This window comes from Anopheles funestus, chromosome 3RL (genome assembly GCF_943734845.2).
Source record: "Anopheles funestus chromosome 3RL, idAnoFuneDA-416_04, whole genome shotgun sequence".
Lineage (NCBI taxonomy): Eukaryota > Metazoa > Arthropoda > Insecta > Diptera > Culicidae > Anopheles > Anopheles funestus.
The window spans coordinates 7,159,122-7,181,075 of NC_064599.1; the positions used below are offsets into that span (position 1 = coordinate 7,159,122).

General features: G+C 41.8%; 1 protein-coding gene across 2 annotated transcripts in view; it reads left to right on the top strand.

The window, feature by feature from the left end:
• LOC125769742 (agrin) overlaps positions 1 to 21,954 on the top strand; it is a 45,867-nt gene that overhangs the window by 18,875 nt on the left and 5,038 nt on the right. The window lies entirely within an intron of this gene.

A 21,954-nucleotide genomic window follows, 5' to 3' on the forward strand; every position in this document is an offset into this window, starting at 1 on the left:
CTAAAGGTGATCATTTGCTTTTTCGTACAAAAAGTATCGTTGCGTTTTTAATAATCATGTCATGAAAAACTAAGAAAAAAGACTTCTATCTTTCCTCTTTTCTATCGTACTGTAAGAAAATTCATAAACTTAACACATTTTAAACCATTTCCAAAACTGTTTCAAATTCTACAAGCCTTTTTTATCAAAAGACTTCAACAACAAGCAACGAACCCGTTTAACTTTTTTATTTTATTTTCATTTCGAAACGAAATTTTATCTTGCAACAGAATAAATACCACTCGTAATCTCCCCATACGCGCATAGCATAAATAATCGATACCACCGTGTATTAACACCATTTAAATCATCCGTGCAGCGCGCATAATGCGCGTGCTGGCGGCATCACCAAAAGAATAATCAACACCAACCACGGCACGGCACAAAAGGTCGTCCCGAAGCGCTACGATAAGGCTACGATATATGGGAAAAAAACTACGCAAGAAAACGCGCGGTAAGACAGTAGGTTATGTGTATCATCAGTTCAATGCGACCCGGATCTGACCCAATTTCGAACCCGATCCTCGCATTCGTCCCATTTGGTTCGCGCACCGTGCCCAAGAACGTTTCGGCCGGTTTCGACGATGGGAAAATTTATTTAATCAGTGTATTCCAATTTTCCTTTGCCATGGTTTTGCCACCATCGGCTGTAATGGGTGCGTTCAGGTTCGGCTCTAGGGGTGCATTGATTGATTTGTGCGATTATAACTCGATTAGCCTACAAACAAAAAAGAAATACCAACAGCAACAACACAAGAAAACGTTTCCCCCGGACGGGCAGTGTTACACACACATTGTTGCCAGGTGTACGGCTAAGCAATTCCATCAGGTCAGGTGCATCAGAGGAAGCAACCGAATCCATTTTTATCGAGTTCTGAAACGAGGCATCTAGGGTGTTATTAAATTTCACCCGATGTCAGAAAATTGAATGATCGCAAAAGCCTTCAATCAAGCTTCTTGATGGTGTCATCCGTGTTAAATGGCAGTATCATTTTGACCTGCTTCATTTCCGACGACACCTTTACCATCGGATAATTATGTCCTACCACCATTTTTAAGGTCAATCGCAAGTATATTGATGCCCTTATAGAGGAGCTACCCGTGACAAGTTAGTTATTTTCATCTGCGTATTTTAACAGAAGTCATAAGGGAAATGGGTTCAACAACCCTTATTCCAGTTGTGCTTCATGCACATTCTAAGACACCAAAAGCGATCCTCAAATAAATTCCATCCAAGGTACAAATTATACGCCTCATGAATTCGTACAACTACACCTCGAATGAGCAAAATTACCATAAAAATCTCGCTACAACTATTCAGAAAGATACACAAAACGCTTAACACCATTTAGGGAGAAACAAATAGCCCAAAGCAGTATTATCAACACCCTAGAGCGACTTCTACATTCTACAATTGCCACGCGAACCATTTGTACTTCCCCCGATGCTTCCCCTGCTGGACGACTCCCCGCGATGCCATTTCCATAATTGCACTTCTACAAGGTTTCTAGTCGCGGCTCCAATCACCAGAACTCGTTCTTATCCTGCCTAAGTGGTTAGGGCAGGAACTTCACCGCGGGCACCAAATGACAACGAGATGCGAAACGTTAATTAACCCCAACGCAGACGAAGAAAAGCCTTGGCAAGGTAAACCAATCACTACAGCAAATCATAAAAATGATATCCAACTAGAGAGATTTCGCTCCATGTGAAACTCCAACGCAAAGGAGAATCTGTGGAGAGTCATCATGTGCATGTTCTGCAGACATAGCCTTCCCGTAGAACAACGGCCGTAATTAAAACCGATGTTAAACTGATCTTTGAGCGAACGTATGCTTACAGAGATGCTGAGGATTGTGGTTCGATCTGATGTCTTGTTTGACTCTGTCTTGCTGTGTGTTTGCAAAGTGCTATTATTACACCTCTACATATTGTCTAGTGAAGTTTCATCTTGTCTCTATTCACTGTCTTCATGCGGGAGCTCGTCAAAATCGCTTCTTTCTGTTACAGTTTGGACTCAATTTATTCCAAACCTCAGTGCGGCGCAGGTTTCGGGTTATTTTAAACACCGACTGCAATGAAACTATGACCTTCCAGCAAATCCAAAGAAAGAAATGCTGAATATGACAAGAAACAGGTTGTTTTGAAGAAAACATATAAACTTTCACGGCTGTGAGGTTTTCGTTTATTTCGACACACTCGATGTTCACGCTTAGCACGGTAAATCTTGACTAACTTAGCTCCTCTCAAATGTTCCTCTTATATATTGTTTTGAACAATCGATCCCATTGTTCGTCCTTTGCTTTGCTGTTCTTCTTCTTCTTCTGACTGTCCTTTCGCTCCGTGTCCTTTTGCTCTGTGTCCTTTCGTAGTTTAGTTATTCTTTTGTGTTTATTTCGTAGGAAATGTTTTCGTCAGCTGTTCTACCAAAAACTAGGACGTCGTGTTTCAGTTTGTTTTTTGAGATCATAATCTTAGGGCGTATCCTGGCTAGAATTGTACTTTAAGAAAACATGTTTTTGCCGTAACACAGGTCGTAGCTAGTTCGTAAAGCTATTTTTGATAGAATATTAACCAAATATAGCTCTATAACAGTGCGATTGAAAATAAGAGATAGTTCTTATATGGAAATATTAATGAATAAAAATGATTTTCCAGTTGCAGAACTAGACTCTCCGTAAATACTCGAGGTCTCCATATTATCCTGTCCTGTGAATTAAACATTACTGCTCTAAATATCTTTATCTTAATCTTCAAATATCTTTATCTGCCACGCTGTAGTAAAACAAAACTGCACCCCAAAAACCAGGATCGTCACCGTAACAATAAGACAAGCATTCTCCGATCAAATGGCGGTACTAAAATGCCGAAACCACAAAATGGTACACACGCCACCTTTCCGGTTAATCGTTTCGATTTCAGCGAGCCACATAATTTGGGCGAAGTTTAATTAATTTCGCTCACGTGCCATTCGGGGTTTTCGGGTAGGTTCCGGGCAAAAGAGGAATGCGCCCAGTTGCATGGCTGAACGGGCGTCAGCCCGTACATATGTGTGTGTGTGCCAATGCCAAAGTGAAGGAATGTGTTTAATGTTTCGAACCGCCACCGCATGCTTGCTACGTATGAGACTACCACATTGAAAAGTGGAGTTTGGTGAAAAGTGTGGCCAGGGAAAAGCGATATAAACAGAAGCTTTACTGTCGGCATCTCGACCACAACCACGCAACCGGGTGGTGTGAAAATGAGATTGATTTCCCGGTCAGCTCCACATCCAGTTTCCACCCCCGGTTCCTCCCACACCGTCTCCTTCCATTTGGAGCGCTTTTCCTCGTGGCAAGCAGCGCATAATAGAGAGCAGTTGTTTTTTTTTGCGATGTGCAAAGGATTTTGTCTTCCCTTTTTTTGTAGTGCTGTTACTATACAGAGAAATTCCGACAATACCGATGGAAGATTTGTTTCCGTCTGTTTTTTTTGTTGTTGCTTCCACTACCAACCTGGTTCCGGTGCTCATAAACGTACGAAGTTCGGTATGGGTTCGGTTGGGTGCCCAACAAAACCCGAACACTCATTGTAATTGATATGTAGAGAAGTGGGCACTGTTCCCTGCCCGCTTTTAGCACGGGTGCAGGAACTTAGTTGAGCGAAGAATTGCATACTTTCCGTACTTTGGTAATTTAAAGTTGGTTGAAAACAATTAAAAGTTTACCACCATGAACCGGAGGATGTTTATGGTGCCGTTTGTCTTTGCGTTTGGCAATTGCACTCCAACGAAAGATGCTAAGATTGACTGTAAATTGCAGCATCTGAGCGGTTTGTAAGAATGTTTTTGGTGTGTTTGTGTGTGGTCTTACATTTGGTCAATTATTTCACTGCATATGGAAAAATTAGAACCGTTTTAGCATTTAATTATTCTTTACAAAGGTTAATGAACATTTTTTATTGAATAAAAAATATATGAAATACTATTTAAACTCTATCAACTTGATGTGAGGGTTTCATGACGTCCAAAAACCTTTATGGTGCTTGTTATAGCTAATTATACAACTTAAACGGCTTATAAATAATTATCAATTTGTTTAATTGACCAAACGAAAATTAAAACTTTGAATTCCCTTAAATTATTCCAGTCTAGAAACGGATGACCTGGAATGCATAATTGATTTTTCCCGTTGATTTTCAGTCACAAGTTTCTCTCAGACACTTCACTCCAGCTCTTTCTAGTTTTTCTTTCCCTCTTTCACCAAAGAGCAATCATTTGGAAATAGAAGAAAAAAAAACAATTCCAAACAAAGCGAAGCCACACTGATGAAGATGACTCTTTTTTGCAAGATTTACTCGTATTATAAGCAAACGTAAGGATGGACATTTTCAATTATGTCGTTTGCTCAACGCTCCACCCTAACGGACACGCCATCGTTCATCTTGTTGCGCAGCGTAACTCATCCACGATCAGCACGGGTAATCGTTCTTTGATGACTTTGATCACACGCACATCATCCGATCGAAAGCAGTCTGCAACTGTATATTCTCTTCTACACCGGGAACGATTTCGTCCAATCGTGTGCAGTGTGTACGGTTCGGGGGTGTACATCCCCCGACCACATAATCGAACCACCAACCCTCAGGCGCTTCCGTAAACGATCCTTATAATGTTGCCCATAATTGCGCAACAAAACGGTGCAACAAATATCGAATGTAACCGAATTCGTTCTCGGAAAACGTTCTAGCACCGTTTTTTTTTTTTAGGAATGGAAGCTCAAAATTTCATGAGTTTTCCTCCCCGGTTCCCCGGGGGATGTTGGTGGCGGGAAGTGGGCAATTTTGTTGGAAAAGGAAAGCACTGATTTCTTGCACCGGACCAGAGCAAAATAGACAAGAAAAAAAAAAACATTCATCAGAAAGGCACGACATAATCATGCGAAGAACAAACAACGAAAAGGAAAAACTCCCCCGTGAAAAGGGGATGAACTTACTATGTTGGGGGTTAGGAAGAGTTTGTAGTGCGAGGAGACGGGGAACGTGGGGCAATAGCAGTTTGAAGGAAACCTTTTAACCCATAAAACTGTTGCGCCAGTACGGGGCCGATTTCGTACAGCGTTAGCGTGGTGTTTGGCTAGCGATGGCCAGTGTCTCAGCAGCATCCGCAGCATGCGCAGCCAGCAGCCAGAATGCTTCACGATCAATTATAACTGTAAAACCAGATTATTCGGCACCAAGTGAGAATCGAACCGAGCGATCGTTCCGTGAGCGAGAAAAGTGTCAGTGGGAGTAGAAGGCAAACAAAGTGGAAAACTCAACGCCAAGACCACGACTGCGCTTTTGCCATGGTGACATGGTAAAAAAAATTGCAAAATTCTTTAAATCCTCTTTCGTATGCAAGCGTAACGTCTTCGATGGGTTGCCTTTTTTTAATTGTGTTTCTTCTATTTTAATTTCCAATTCGCGTCATCGTTAGAAGCATCATTAACATTTTCGAGGGGTTTTGTTTCTGGGGTTTCTATCGCGTTCTTCAGACGCTGTTGATCTAGAAACAGCTTCTGGTTACCGCTAATCACCTTCAAACCCTGGTTGCTGATTTGCATTTGCCATTGTTTTGAGATCTTAAACAGCAAACATTGTTCTTGAAGTTATGCAAAGAAGTTATATTTTTGATACAAGAACGCTCTCAAGATCCAATATTCCAACATCCAACAAAATCAAAGATCCAAATGAGTATAAAAGTATGAAAATCTGTGTGAGCCGTATGGAAGGATTCTTTCGTCACCGACTGTGCTCTAAATCGATGCCTATCAGAACAATGCTGCTGTTACACGCTCTATTCTACACACGAGCGTTCGTTTAATCGCTCTAGACGTCTAAAGAACTTTCCAGCCCAAGAACCCCAAGAAAAACTATCGTCCCAACCCCCCTCCTGCTCTCCCCGAGGAAGGAACGCCAGAAACAATTAAGCAACGATATCGCTTGACACATCTCCATCAACCAAAGGGAGAAGTTCGAGCACCTTGCGCCATCGGTATGGAATCACCTCAGTCGATCACCTTGTGTTCGAACCGAACGGTTTCCTCATAGCATGAGAATTCAGAATGATGTGAGGAAAGAATCAATAGATTTAGAAGAAAAGAAACCATACCATGGGGGAAATTATCATAAACTTTTAATTTCTCATCCTCCTCCACTCGACACCCGTCGTCCGATTGTGTCGATCGATCAAGTTCATCAGCATTCTGAGTGCTGAGGTTTCATCATTTTAACATCGCTAGCACGGTGCGTTCTGATTCTGTGACGAGCGCCTTGGGGCCCTCCTATAATTAATTGATCTTCTTCAACCGCATACAAATGGATTGATGCATACAATTGTCCTGGTTGATCCATGCGTCGAAGCAGAAAAGCATCTGTAAGATTACATTAGATCACCACCAAGTTCTCCATCCATTCAGCGAGGGGTGAATCGAACTAACAACATACTAACACACACAAAAAAACTCTATCAATAATAATAGGTCGTGATATAAAAACATTCCCGTCGCAAACGACGACGAACCGAATGCCTTTCGCTGACGGTAACAGTATTAATGTCGTATCGATAACGTCTACCGGGCATCGGGTCGAAAGCGATCCGACGCATCATTTTGAGGGTGTTTCAGGTTCATTAATTAGCATGACGCGAGATAAAAACTGGAGCGAACCCACACCCGCACGTACCATCATCTCATCGCGAACGAAATGCTCGATTAGCGTGATGACGGCTTGGACTGTCCCGGCTGCTGGTGAGTGCCGATATCCGCTAGTTGAAAACCCGACCGCCCTTTACCAGGCCGAACCATGTTTGGCGTTTTCCCATCCTCCCAAAAAGGTTGGTGGTGCATGACGGCCACAAAACCGCATACCGCGCCCTACTGCAACGGGAACAGGAACGGGATTTTGCTGCAACAAGAATGCATTTCAATCTCACTTGGGTTTTTTTTTTATTTGTTTTGGAAGCTTCGATAGCCCCTTCCATATAAGGGTGCTATTTTTGTGTTAATGGAAATACGCACGAGGTTTTCGGGGATTTAAGCGATAAAACGGAAAGCTGTGCAGCGCATCTGCACATTTTTACTGATAGATGAAGAAAACAGCTACGTTCTAAAAGGTTTTCTTTTTTGTTGGAGGAATAAATGGATCGCTTTATTGGGGAAAAAAGCCAGCCGGTTCGGTATCCAGTTCAGGAGGCATTAAGATTGTATGAAATCATCTCTTTTCACCATTCACCTGCGAATGGTATACTGTGGGTGCAGCAAAAATTTGATAGTTAGACTGGTATTTAAAAGATTTCATTTAAAAACTAGAATTAATTTAAGTTTAAGGAATATTTTGAGCTATTTTGATTGAAGAGAGATTTTTAAACTTTAACCAATTCACTTCAAACTTCCTATTTTATATGTTAATATATTTTCAAATATTTTGTTAAGCTTTGTGTCTCTATAAAACTAAACCAATGGATTTATTAAATCGTTAAAGTGAATAGTTTTAGATAAACAAATTTGCTTGGTTTATGATTAATCCTTTGGGCATGTTCAGAGTATCGTTTACCGGATATCATCTTTCGACTTAGACCTCCACAACGTTTAAGCGTCCCATACTGACCATAACCTAACTCCTACAATAAGATCATTTGATGCGATGGATTGAAACTGAACTGATACGATTTCCCGCACTACACAGACATTCTAAATTAATTATCACTATCCATTCCACTGCACTGCACCTGGACCTGGTCGCTGCCGGTCGATGACAAACGCATGCCAAACGCTATTGGTACGTCCCGGAAATGCCGGATGCGTCGGATACACGCGCCACAACCCAAGCCACTCGACTCGTAACAAATCGTTTGCTATCAAAAGTTTCACCCAATAAACTTTCCCCTTGGTCCGGGAAAACTGGGAAAAGGGAAATTGACGCCTCAACGCCTCGTTCGACGTGATACAAATCGGTGACCAGAGATGGTGAAATGGGTAGACAAAAACGATGGTATTGATAGAGAAAGGGAGCGAGAGAGCAATGTGACACCAACCGGATGAGCTTTGCCGTGTGCTGCACGACGAACCACCGCATCCATCCATCCATTCATCGGTGGACTTTTGAGATGCACTGCTGGCCTAATTTATGGCACAGCTTGCAATTAAACCTCAGCAAGAGATAAATCTTGGGACGGTTGAAACATTTATAACCTCGAACCAAACAAATGTCCGACCTGACCGCCAGTGTCAGCGCCCATGGTGGTCTGCACCGTCTGCCTCAATAGTGCTGTATTAGTACCCTTTCAGAAATTAAAGTACCAATAGGAAGACCAAAAAAAAACTGCTCCCCAAAAACTCCAACTTCCAATGGATCTTCACAACTTTGGCGCATCTCAGTGACCGCTTACAAGAATGTTTTCCTCCAATTTTTGGTGCATTGACGTAATAAAGCACAACAAGAAAGATCATTAGAGATGTGCTGCAACAGTAATCTCGCATAGTCTAGGTAGATGTGTCTATCATCACCACACACACGAAAAAAACAGCCATTGACTAGGAGGCAAGCAAGAACAAATAACTGTTACTGGTTGGATAATTTGTCGAGAGGTATTGGGAAATCCCTTCAAACACCTTCCTCCTGCCGTGAGTTTTACTTGCCCCGAAGCGGAATGCGATGTGTTGCGATTTAAGATATATTGCGCGGTCCAGAAGATCCCGTTGGAAGCTTTGCTTCTACATCCTTTGCTTTTTTTTATCTCCCGCCACTTTGGCAGAAGACACCGTTTCTAACTGTCATCGTTGGTGGTATGCTGATGTGTATCCAGGTTTGCTTGCCCATATTCCAAGAATTGGGTGAAAAACATTGGAATTCAATCTCATCAGTCAATAAATCGTTACGCGCGATGCTACTGGTGGCCCTGGGGTAGTGTGTGTGTGTGTGTGTTTTTCTTCCTATTTGCATTATGTGTCTATCGTGCGTCCTCCAGTGAACAAACAACAAAAAACTACAACTGGCCACATGAAGTGTACGAACAGTTCTTTCCGTAGCAATCTTTATCGCCATCGTTAGACACCTTCATTAGCAAAACAACCGAAGGCGATCTTAAGCTCAGCTGGCTATTCTGACATGAAGATGGTACTACAGCAATAAGAAAAAAATACAGAATTCTACACAGTAGCTACCTCGCCTGGCATCATTTATGCTAATAACATCCAGATCCAACCCCGTTTGAAGCCACCCGGTTGTTGTGTTGCGTGTTTGGCCCCGACCGACACTTTTCTTCGATTGATTGGAAAAGCTTCACTCCGCTTGGTGTGCCTCGAGATCATATGAAACGGAAGATAATAGAAGGTTCTAAAGGCAATTTACTGACATTTCTTTTCTACGGGACAAAGCCGATAATAGATAAACGTACAACAGAGCCTTCAAAACAGCAACAAAAACGCGGCATTATTTTTATCTTTATTACAGGTCGCAGCATCAATCTTTCTTCTAATAGCTAACAAATCACCTTCACTAGCAGGCAATCATACACTGACACACCTTAACAACCGGAAGTGTGTTCTGTTTTCTTTTTTTTTAATGAAACGCAACTAAAAATTCTCCCTCGATGGCACCATACTGGAACGTTGAACGCCTGATCTACACAACATTCCCCAGCGTTCTCCATTTTTTGCACTTGCGAGACCATGGCCTTATCGCACATTCAAGCTCTTCCCGGTACTCCGATTTCCGGTGTGCCAAGTCTCGTTTGAAGGCACCGTTCGTTCGGCTTCCTGACTGATTCAACCCTCGATAAAGTTCAGCCGGTTTGGTTCCTGTGTGGAGAAGTCGATACAACTGTCGTGCCGGTAACTTCCGGCGTCGTCGAGCATCAACCGGAAGCTGCACTATTTCGTTTTGTTTTCGCACGGTAGTAGTCGGTGGTGGAGTGGTGCTAGTAGTGCTTCTGGAAGTGGACTCTAGAACAGACACCTTACGGACAGGAGATGGCGTAGGCGTTTGTGGGGTATTGCCAAGTTTTTGTATCTTTCTGTAGATTCGTGCATAGACATCATCTTTACTAATCCAGCGCCGAACTCCGCCACGATTATGTGACTTTTTAATTTCGTTTTTCATAGGTGAAGGCTCTGTCGCATCGGAAAGACAGCTACAATTCTTTTTATCACAATACAGATAACAATTGCAATTCTTAAGTGGTATTAACGGTGGTGAGAAGTGAGACGTTGTACACTCATGGGACATAGGGGTAGACGCCGAAGTACTAGACATCGAAACTGTGGAGGTTTCTGTTGTTGTAGAGGCCTCTGTTGTTGTAGAGGTCTCTGTTGTGGTAGAGGTCTCTGATGTGGTAGAGGCTTCTGTTGTGGTAGAGGGCTCTGATGTAGTTGAGATGGTCGACTCAGTTTGAGACATCGTCATTTCTGTTGTAGTAGTAATCATCTCCGTAGTAGAAGTCGCTCCTTCGCTGGAAGTTGAACTCTCCATAGCTAAAGTTGTCGACGTGACCATGTCGTCAGTGGTCTTCTCCTTTGTGCTTTTTCTACTTCCTTTCCTCCTTCGTTTGGAAGATTTAGTAGTACCTTTGGAGTGATTGTCAGTTGGATTGTTCGTTGTGGTCCGGTTTGTTGGGGTTCTTGTGGGTTTTTTTGTTGGGGTTTTTGTGGGCTTTTTTGTTGGATGTTTGGTAGGTTTCTTCGTGGTACTCGAGACAGGATCCTCGGAGGGATCTCCAGTAGTCCTCCATTCCATAGTCGTCGTGGTGGTAGCTTCAGTGCTAGAGGTCATCATCGTGGTGGTCGTCACGTCCTCTTCCGATCCGCAATCGAATACTTCATGTGACACATCCGTAGAGTAATCCTCGTTCTCACTCTCATCCCAATCTTCCTCCCCTTCATGCGCATCTTTCACAAATTCTTCATCATTCTCTTCATTCCAATCGCTATCAAGCTCATTAGCGTTATCTTCCTCCTCCATCGACTTCTGATCCTCATCACACACATAGAAATCGCACAAATAGCTCGGCTCACACGCACAATCTCGTTCGCAAATTCTGTGCATCAGATCTTGCGGAAATAGTGCATCTTGTGGATGATGCCACTGATCCACCTGTGGAGCAGCTTCCGCCCATCCAACAAAACTCACACCGACCACCACTACCGACACTAACAGTTGCACCGTCACACGCCTCATCACTACATTCCCGTACAACATTCCGGCGGAACTAATGTGATCCGGCCAGCTGACGTGCTGTTTTTACGGAAAAGCAACCCTGTCACCTACCCTACCACACCGGGGCAGATGTTTACACGCCCTCCCATCCTTCCCTATTGCATTGCGTTCACCTTGTTCAACAGCTTTCCGGCATGCAACTGTAAACAAAACGAGCGCACTACGATGCGGACATGTCTCTGCGGGGTGCCACTGTTGACAAAACGACTTCCACTCAAAGGTCAACGCATTCCCTAGCGTCAAAACATCGTTTAGGTATAATGGTCAAACATCACGGCGCTTCACAACAGCGGATTCGCAACATAAACCGATCACACCCATAAATCGCCCACCGTGGATAGTGTCATAAATGGTAAAGGGAGGAAAAATCGACAACCCCCCGTTAAGGGTAGATTAAAGTTCCTTTTTCCCAATATTCCGAAATACCTTACCTCGCCAAAAGACGAGATGTTAAAAGGTTTCCGATACGATCATCTTTTTATTACAGCACTACGTCAAACACAGTTGTCTAGCCGGCACAGATTCTTACTGTTTTACTTTTAATCGCTTCTTTCCGCGAAACCATTTTCATTCACAACCGTTTTTTTCTCGTTTTTGCTTTCGCACAAAACCAATTGGGTAGACAATGGTAACCGTTTTTTTTTTGTTTACAACCTTACTGCCGTTTTGTAGCACTAGCTCTCTTTTTATTACTGTTATTATATGTTTTGTTGTACAAATTCTTCGCACATTATGAAGCGATTTATTAATATCTTCTCTTTCGCTTTCTTATATCTTTCTCCCTGTCGCAGGTTTGTACATCGCTCCGGTCATTCGCTTTCCATCCAGCCGACTTTATGGTTCGCGACTCGCGGGAACTAGAAATTGATTTAGTGCCATTTGCGTTACCCGTTACCCCCGCTAGCCGTAAGGGCCGTGTGTCTCACCATGGATTTTGGCTCACCCCAAAAAAAATAACATTGACAGATTGATCGTACAGGTGAGAAACATGACAGTTGCGGATCCCATCGGCTGGTAACTATGCACCATTCGCTATTTTATGGCTGGAATGAGCTTCGGGAAGAAATCGAAAGGAAGAGATAGTGCGCTAGACACGTTGCCTACCACCCTAACCATCCCAATCGGCGAATGAAAATGGATTCATCAACCGAAGCGTTCAGGGTGGCACTAATGTTTCGGAGAAGGCTGAATGTTGTCGATGATAATTAATCATTTTATCACCCCCTCTTACGCGGCCCAATGTACCGGTGGCACCACCCGGACTAGTGATTTATTTCATCAAGACAAATGATTTTATAGTGGTAACTATTTGTTTATGTATCTATTGAATTTTTTTTTTGTTAAGCTAAATTTTTTGAAAAATGATAACTGCCGTCGTTTTGTGATGAATACACTTTGTGCTGATGAGCTACCTACTCATCATACAATGGTGGCCGGTTGTTACGAAAGCTGGATTCTTTCACTCAGTTTAAAGTCACAGTGCTGATTGTAGTTAATAAACAACGTCGCTAATTATTACAAATTGCTCACACCTTTTGACTGTTTGTGTTGCGCAGCACTCACGGCAAACAACGCAAGGTTAATTGTGTCCCTCTTCCATGTTGTCGTTACGACATTAACAAACGTGACTTCTGCGACCAGTAAAGGTGCATTGCAGTTGCGATCTAACGGGATGATCAACAAAGTCTTCCGAAAGACACATAACAGTGTCAACATAAGGGTAGGGAGCTGTTTAAGTTACAGATAGAACTGGTGTTGATGTTATCAAATTCTTTCGACTGAGTTTTAACAACATTTTCCTCTTTTTTTAAACAAAAGCTCTTTAATAAATTCTCTTCCTATCGTTATTATTTTAAAGTTAAAATTTTCCTTGTTTCACACTCATGTAAATGATGTCATGTGCTATCAAACAAGACCGAACCTGACGTATTTCCTCATCAACATTAATTGTAACCCATAATTATTTGGCTGCATATGTTTAATGGAACATATTTAACCGAGTTTCAATTTTCACCTGATCAACATAAATACATTGCATCGAACGGTAAAGGAACCAACAACGAAAAAAAAGCACATCCTTTACCCACAGGTAACGGTTTCAAGCGTTACCGCGAATAGCACTTCAAAGCAAAAATGTGCGCAAGTACTTTAACAAAAAAATGGCAAACATTTTTCACCCTACATTTTACTTTTTTTTTGCTTATTTTTATTTGTTCCCTCCATCTTTGGGACGATATTTCTCGATCAGAATAAATATTGCCGCAGTTAAATTATATAGACTTGGTTCCCATTATTTGGTCTGGGGTAATGAATTTTTACTTCGTCCAAAGTGCCATCCTAAGAGGGCACCCATTATTTTCACCTCTGGCCACTTGTACAAAATGGGGGCCAAAATTTTCATTTGCAAAAAAAAAAGACAGAACGTAACGTTTCGGTTCCATTGACGAGCGGTTGTGTGTGTTTCACTGCGTATTCCGCCCTGTTTTTTTTTCGCTGGTCACAATAAATCGCACCCCGGCTGGGTTAATGACCATTTCAACGTTTTGGTGAACTCCTCGTTCCATCCATCAACCAAGTACTCACCACCAAGCACGCCACCCTTCCCATCGGCACATGTCCCGCTCTTGGGTGTTCTGGAGCGAGCAATTATTTACATACGAAATTGATTTTCACTGTCGGTACTGGTGACATCGATGTTATTGAATAAAACAATAAGCCGCCGGGCAAATGACCGGTGCAGCTTCAGCCGATACACGACAAACGGCAAACTGTATCAAAGTGCAATAAAAAGGCGATTGAAAATGCAACACCATGCATCGAGTGTGCTGCTGCAGTTGGCCCGCCAGAAGCGATAGTGACCAACCAGAATTCAATGAAGAAGATGATGATTTATTACAACCCAATGTGTCTTGTCTTTTCGTTCTTCTTTTTATTCCGGGTTTTGTTTTGATTCATATTCATCGATCGTTCTTGGTGTGATGCCGCGTGATCGCGTTCGGTGCTTGGAAGAACGGGAAACCAAACCAGACGTTGACCATAAAACAACGCATAACAGGACCTTGCGTCTGACTTTTTTTCATCATTTTAAATTTCCTTTTTCAACAGTCGAAGTGAATGCAGCACAGAAAAACGCACAATCAAGAGGGAGGAAGGGTCACTGCCACCGGTGATCGATGCAACCGATATCGATTATGATTTATTTCGTACATGAATGAACTTACTCGCTGCAACTGCTTGTACGATCAAACAGCCAACAGGGAAAGAATGGTTGAATAATGTTTTATTGGATAGCAATTTGGGTTAATTTTATTGCAAAAATAAACTGCGTAAAAGGACGAGAAATTTATGACAGCTGCATTGCATTTTAAGTGATAATGTGAAACAAATGGACTGTTACTGTGAAGGATTCCGTCTTTACATATATCCCTCGAAGATTTAACGTTTACTTTACAAATGTGTTTACAAGAATAATTATTTGTGTATTTTTTAAACTGCTTAATTTTTAGTCTCTTCTCTCTTATCTTTTTATTTATTTTTATTTAATTATTTATTATTAATTATTAAAAAATAATTATTTATAATTATTTAAGATTTTCGTATTGAAAATAATTAATATTTAATTGAAATTGAATGTTGTGTAACCTATAAATAAGTAAAATTTGTTGAAAGGTTTTAAAACAGCTACCCTAAAAAAGGGCAAAACAAATTGAAAGTATCAACTTTTCCCTTGAACAAAAGATTGTTGAAAACGATTTCCTTTTTTCAATCAACTTGCGACACCACATAATCGGGTAACAATTCAATTTGACTTAAATCGCCATCACCATCTCATGAAGCACATTTGTATTCCTTTCCACCCGTAACCGAAACTTTTCATAATTTAAATAAATCGCTCCAGACAGTTCTTATCCGATCATGGCACATTTATTTCTCAACCACGACAAATTAACGATGCTTTCCTTTCGTCCATTTGTGCTCGGTTCGTATTTCGCTTCCTTCCGCTTCTCTCGTTTTTTCATTCAATTCAAAAACGTAAATGAGCACCCTTTACGCTAATCTTTCGCAATACACAACGCTTCATTCTGAAGCCGAAAATTCAACAAGCACCCGGCGCGTATCGAATTACCACGCACAGCCCTCAACGATTTTATACGCCGTGATCTCGCTGTCATTGCGCAACCGCGTACGCAAGCAAACGATCGCACATTCTCGATCATTATCTCGACCGTCAAACGGAGGTAGTAGAAACAGTGGGATGGAAAAACACCAATGTACTGTTACGTGTGATCCGCTAAAGGTCTGGCTAAAGGATGGAAGCAAAAGACGAAAGGGCAAAAAGTCCAGAACCACTCAGCGGGGTGGAAAGAACAAAAAGGGAAGGTTATCTTTGTGAACTCTTCCCTAGCGATGCACTACGCAGCCGTATAGCCCTTTCCATTTTCTAGCTTCCATCGGTCGGGAAACCGACACCTTGCTGGCTTCGGTCTGCTTGTGGTTCAGGCTTCATTAGCAGCTAAATCAATTAGCTAATTTGGTTTTTTGTGCTGGGCCAGGAAGAAAGAGGATGAGTGCCCCTCTTGGGATCGCTCTGGGAGATGATGGAGAAGAAGGAGAAGAAACGAAACACCCGCAGGGAGATCCCTGACGTGACGCCACGTTCGAACGGGGCAAGGAAGACTTCTCGACTTGTCGGGGTGCGTTTGCGAGTTCCGCTAGACGGGCAAATTCCGCGAGCCACTTCAATTGCATGAAGGTGTGATGGAACGAGAGAAAGAGAGGAAAAGATTGCTGAAAAAAGGGATGGTAAAAGGGTGAAGTATAGAATCTCTACTCTAGCTGATGGCGACCACAACCAGTGCCACAGTTATGTAAATTGATCATCTCCACCGCGGTACGTCGGTTAGCCATCTTCCCTTTTTGAATGTTGCATCGCGAAAGGGAGGACGCGAAACACTTGAAGCAGGACAGGAGCGAGTGAAGAAGGTAAAGAGAGGTCCAATGGATCTTTGCTTCCCATGGAACCAGCCAGGCAAAGCCTTCACCGAATCTTTCGAATTTCAAACGACTTCCGAAGTAGATGTGTGCAGCACCGGCAGCTAATGGTGCCGGTAATGAAGAAGGACAAAAAAGCGGCGGATGGCATACGGCCAGGGATACGGCCTACGGCAACAAGATAAATTATCGCACATCGCACAAATTACATAACCGCATAACCGTTTTCGGGATACGGTCGCGTTCTCGCGATCGCTCAGAAACGATCAGGTGCGGCCTGTACGATGAACGATGCCTGGTGCGTATTCCAGCCTTTAGTTGTTTTGCTCTTCCACCCTAAGCCGAAGGGTTATCCTACAGTGTCCCTACTTTAGTCGCTTTTTACATATTCTTCTCCTATCAAACATCCTTATCTTTGTTTTATTTTTTTGTTTTATTATTCAAAACCAAGCAAATCCGCGTTTGCACGTTTCACTTCATTTCGTACGGAACGTCAGCGTGTGAATGAAAGAGCAATCGTGCAATGGCTGAGTCAGTTTTGAAGCCATGGAATCATTTTTATTTTGGGCTACAGCTATTTTTCATTTCCTTTTTTTTCAAATTTGCACCATCTAATTGAGGTTAACGACCAGCGTACGTTGCAACAGCAGCATGAAAATGAAATTTGCCTTCCTTCGTTTCTCTCTTTGTTAGTGTTGTTTCCTTTTATTCTTTGTTTTTGTTGTTTTTAATTATTTTTCAAGTATGTTTTCTTTTCATAAACAATTTGTTTAACATTACGTTGCAAGCAAGTGCTATTTCTTTCTTTTTGTTTGTTTCGTTTGTTCTTTTGTCTGTTTTTAGTTCCATTTATAAATTTAAATTTTGAATTTTTAACAATTTTACTTTATTCAAAATAAAGATTGTTTTTCTTTCCTTCTCCATCTCTCTATAAAAAAAAGAAGAAAAAACACTTATGTAAGCTAAGTTTAACTTCAACCCAACTGACTAAAGATAACACATACATCATGCAAATGTACACCTTGATAAAGGAAAACATATGATCATTTCGGTTCCATTTAATCAGCTCTGAATTTCGACACAGTATTCCTTTTAGGTTCCACTTTGCAATGCGCCCTTTTCCATTCCGACTCGGGTAAGGGTCAAACCGTACCATTTTATTCATTTCCTTATCCATTCCCATTCTGGTCGCCCTGTAGAAGCATATCAAATTTTGACTCACAGTTTAATTTTGACTAATTTCCGGTACAGATTGCCAGACCGCTTTAGCAATCATGTAACCGTTGCCAAGCGTTACTTTTTCTTATTCTACCGCTGCGGTTTGTTTCTTGCTTTGTGGAAGATTAAAATGCAGCCTTTGATTGCAACATAATTGAACGTTGCATTTATCTTGCAAATGAATTGTTAAATCATAATGCAGTAAAATTGTTGCCATTAAATGGTCCATTTATTTTAAATTATTTTTTTTTTCGAATTATTGTAATGGAAGGAATGAATGGAAGAAATGGTTTTATGGTTAATTAAAATGAAATTAGCGTATATTATATAATTTCACATGTCTTCAAAATACATAATAGAGGGGAAACAAAATTTTCAATGTACAAACTTCAACATTTTTATTTCTGTATAGTAAAGCTACATTATTTTGTAATTATTTAGAAAGGATTTGTTCATTGATTGATTGATTCATTTTTAAAGTTAGCTTTTTCTCTTTTCTATATTTCTTACAATCGATATAACACTGACCTAGTTCGAATCGCTTTCTTGAATTTGTTTCGAACGTAACATTAATCAGTAAGCTTACCTTTAACATTAACACCTGCATTAACCATCATTGCTCACTTTCACAGTGCCCAGTAAAATTTTACTTGACCTCAAGATTGATGTGCATGTGCATCAAGAAGTTACCAGTGAATGCTAAGAAGAAAGCTGTCGGCGCCGGTGTTAATTGAACATGTCCATAAAATATGCTTCCATCAGTCACTCGTACACTTGGCGGACTTTTAAACATCAGACAGCAAGTACAATAACTTTAAAAATCGCTACGTTGTTCTTATAATAAGTAACTTTCAATAGCAATTTCTTTCGCTTCGTCGCAAGTTAGTAATTAAACTGCCATTGGAAAAATAACAACACATCCACAAAAAGCCACCACGCAATAGCTCTACGGAGACCATAACGAGCACACAGTTTTCCCTCGGTTCATTAGCAATGTTTTTCGACAGTTTTCTACAAACCAGTTTTTCTTCCATCTGCAATCAAATATGGATAGTGTTGATTGAAAACCTTCCGTTCGTCTCGCTGTATATACCACCAAATGGCAAAAGAAGATCACTTTCAATATGTTTACCCGTCAACGAGGCTCACTCAATGCTAGTCTACGAAGCAAAAGAGGACAATCCGAGCGAAAAAAAACACACAATAACAAAAATCACGATCACGAAATGGCGAAACATAAACATGCACGCACACAAAACCTGTGCGCCAAAAGACATTCGTTCAACGCAAAATCTCATTCCACGCGTTTCCGTTCCGTTCCCTGCTCGAACGTGCGCACAGCAGGCTCCCCGAAATTGCTGGCGAGGAAATGAATTTTCAGCACCCGCTTACCATACCGTAACCCGGCACGTCGCGAGGTCATTAATCTGTGTGCAGTTTTCGTGCCGCTTGTGTGCGGTTTGTTGTTTTTCCTTCCATTCTGCGTGCACCTTCCGTTGGTAGCAAGCAACAAGGCATCCCATTAGCGTACCCCGTTAGATACGCATTTCCTTTCTGGTGGTGGTGGTGGCCAACCGGGGAGCCATCATCTACTCAAAACCCTAAACTGCCCATAAGTTGCCTCTTTGACCTCCGCATCTCTTACCTTGGAGGTTTCAAACCACTTTTGAATAGTTGAAGACACCGGTTTGCAACACGTCCAGAAGTCGGGACCCCTCATTTCGGAGGTCAGGTCGGATCGGTTACGGACATATGCATCTCATCGCGAAAAAGGTTCACTTTCTCTACTAGCGTTTTCTAAAAAGGTTTCGTTTTGTGAACCTGCCGTTGATACCAGGGGGCATTGAGTTGATTTATGCATCCGAACGAAAGTAATCTCGCAGTAACTGTCATCTTGTTGCGAAAAATAAAAAAGTGGACAACATATGCAGATAACCAGGTAGATAGTTAAGTACGATGCGCCGCCTGGTGGAGAATTTAGAGAAGTAACTGACCATGAATTTCTGGTAAGGAAATACTGACGCTTAGCGGTGTGGCTTTTTAGCCGTTTAGAGAAGCATTCACGCAATCAAAAGTAAGTCTGTAAGTTTAATGGCTTTAAGAATTAGTTTGTCCAGCGATTTGCTCATGACGTACTTAGCCATTAAGCCTATATCAGTCTTTTGTGTTATAGAATAGTGTTATGGAACATTCTTCTAAGCAAAGTTTGGTGATCTTTCACTTGAATGCTTATGACATGGCTTTCTAAACTTAGACAAGAGCAATTGAAATTATTGCTAACTGCAAAAATATAACAACATGTTCTGACGAATAAGAGATCCTCAACAACAAACTAGCCGCCTCTGTTGGATTTTAATCAATTCCAATAATACATAAGTGTACCGTTAGAAGACGTTCCTACCCTATGAATATGCCGACTACTCTAGCTTGTTTCTCTCGAGGTTAGAGGTGTCAAACTCTTTAAGCAAGCAAGGCACGTGCGTCAGAGTGCGTCAGATTCGACCATAAATCATACAGTAGTCAAGAGGGATAAACTCCCTATACATCGCGCTTCTTATTTTGCAAAAAAAAGTCTAAAAAGCCTTTTAGCTCTTCCTTGCATTCAAGCTAAGAAGCACTCTCCTTTCGCTTCTTGAAGCTACTTTCTTAGTCCATACGGTTGTTAGGGGGACTGTAGCTGAAGTTTAGTCACGATCGAAACGTCCGGCAAGATGTGATTTGCATTAGATCCCGGTCGATGGCCTACCAATCGAGGCGGTTCGGTTGGCACACGTTCCGTGGTCATTTGTCAGCTCCCCAAACTCATTCCACACGCTTGCCCGTACGATGCTTCCCGATGGCAAATGTGTTGCGGTGTGAAAATTTACCTTAAAAAGCCGGCAGATGCTTTTCATCCGAAGCAAAACGCAAGATGGGATGCTACAAAGCCTAGACGCGCTAGTCGAGTTCGTCTTCGGAACGAAACCGGGAACTCTGTTTACCCCCGGGGGTAGGGAAAACACTCGTGAGGAAGAGCGACCCAATCGAAAGTCAAACTCGCGCGAAAAAAAAATGTTGTGGGCAGTCATTTCTATTTAAACATCGAGATCGCCGTTTTAAACGGACACCTTATTGCCTTCCTATTTGCCATGTTGGGCAAAGCATCTTCACGGTGTGACGCCCCGAAGCACACTTCAAACACGTGACATTCGCCCGGGTATGGTAAATGGAGACGTACAGAAAGGCTCTCTGCATCTCTAATGGAAAAATGGTAGCGACGACGACAATGTTGTATGCTAATGAGCGCAGCCCAGCTAGGTTCAAAAGATAGAGCGCCTCAGGTTAGAAACGGTAACTCTGGCGTTGTGGACTTAATTTATCACAGCCTCACAGCACAGTGAAGATCGATGATATTTCTGGGTTTGTTAATGAGATAGGCAGCTGTTTGGTTGTTTACTCGCTGCTACTTTTCTAATGGTTAAGGAAGATACACTGCTTCGCACTTTCACTTGCCTTTATAAGGCGTTATTAACTGATCGTATAAATCGTTCAATCCACTTCAAGTCTTTAAAACAGACGATTAGATTATATAGGTATTGGGATTGTAAGCATTCTTAAATAGCCTCTGACAGGTTTTCATAATGAAATCTTAGTGAGTCTTTCCATATCTCGCATTCATGATTAAGCTTGTAAAAAATACTACAATAACCTGGGAAGCTTTGATGAGATCTTCAATAAAATAAAATAAAGAGTATAGTTGCAAGTGATCCCATCATCTTCTTCAAAAGTTATGAAACTCTCCTCTTCTTATCTCACAAAGATCTTAGATCTCCTTAGATAGGAAACTTTTTTTTTAATTTATTGGAGTTCCCTCGATGTATTATTACTACATCTCCAATTTTTGCCCTCAACTTCATTGTGTTAAAAACCAAAAATACCCTCCCAATTACTACTCAAAGTTCTTAAACGTCATTAACCCACTCCACATAGGAGAAACTCAACCCCAACTAACAAAGGCAACCCTTAATCTTCTTCGGCCACCAAGGTTCTATTGCAAAACTGGAACACGAACCTCGGAAAACGAGCTGCAAAAGAAATAGCTTCCCCGTAGCTACTTAAAACGACCCACACAAGGTATGCACATCGGCGGTTAAAATATGTAGGTATGTTTAATACCCTATCACGCTTCACTCCAATATCCACACTCCCACACCACTCCATGAGCACTGGCCAACAAAGACGACTGCAGTTTGCCAGTGCAAGAGTGCAGCTAATAATAACAATAAATGATGTGTGCCCTTTTCACGGACCCCACCTGAAGCAATAGAAACGCGGCAAAAACCATTCTGCGATGTGCTCCATATTCCGGGGCAAAGCGATCCGGGCAAATGTGTCCGCCGTGAAATGGGTCAACCCCGTCGGTTGTAGGGGTGCTGGTTGATTGGTTACCACCGTGATTGGGGGCGCTACACACCAACGCCCTTCGAAGCTTTT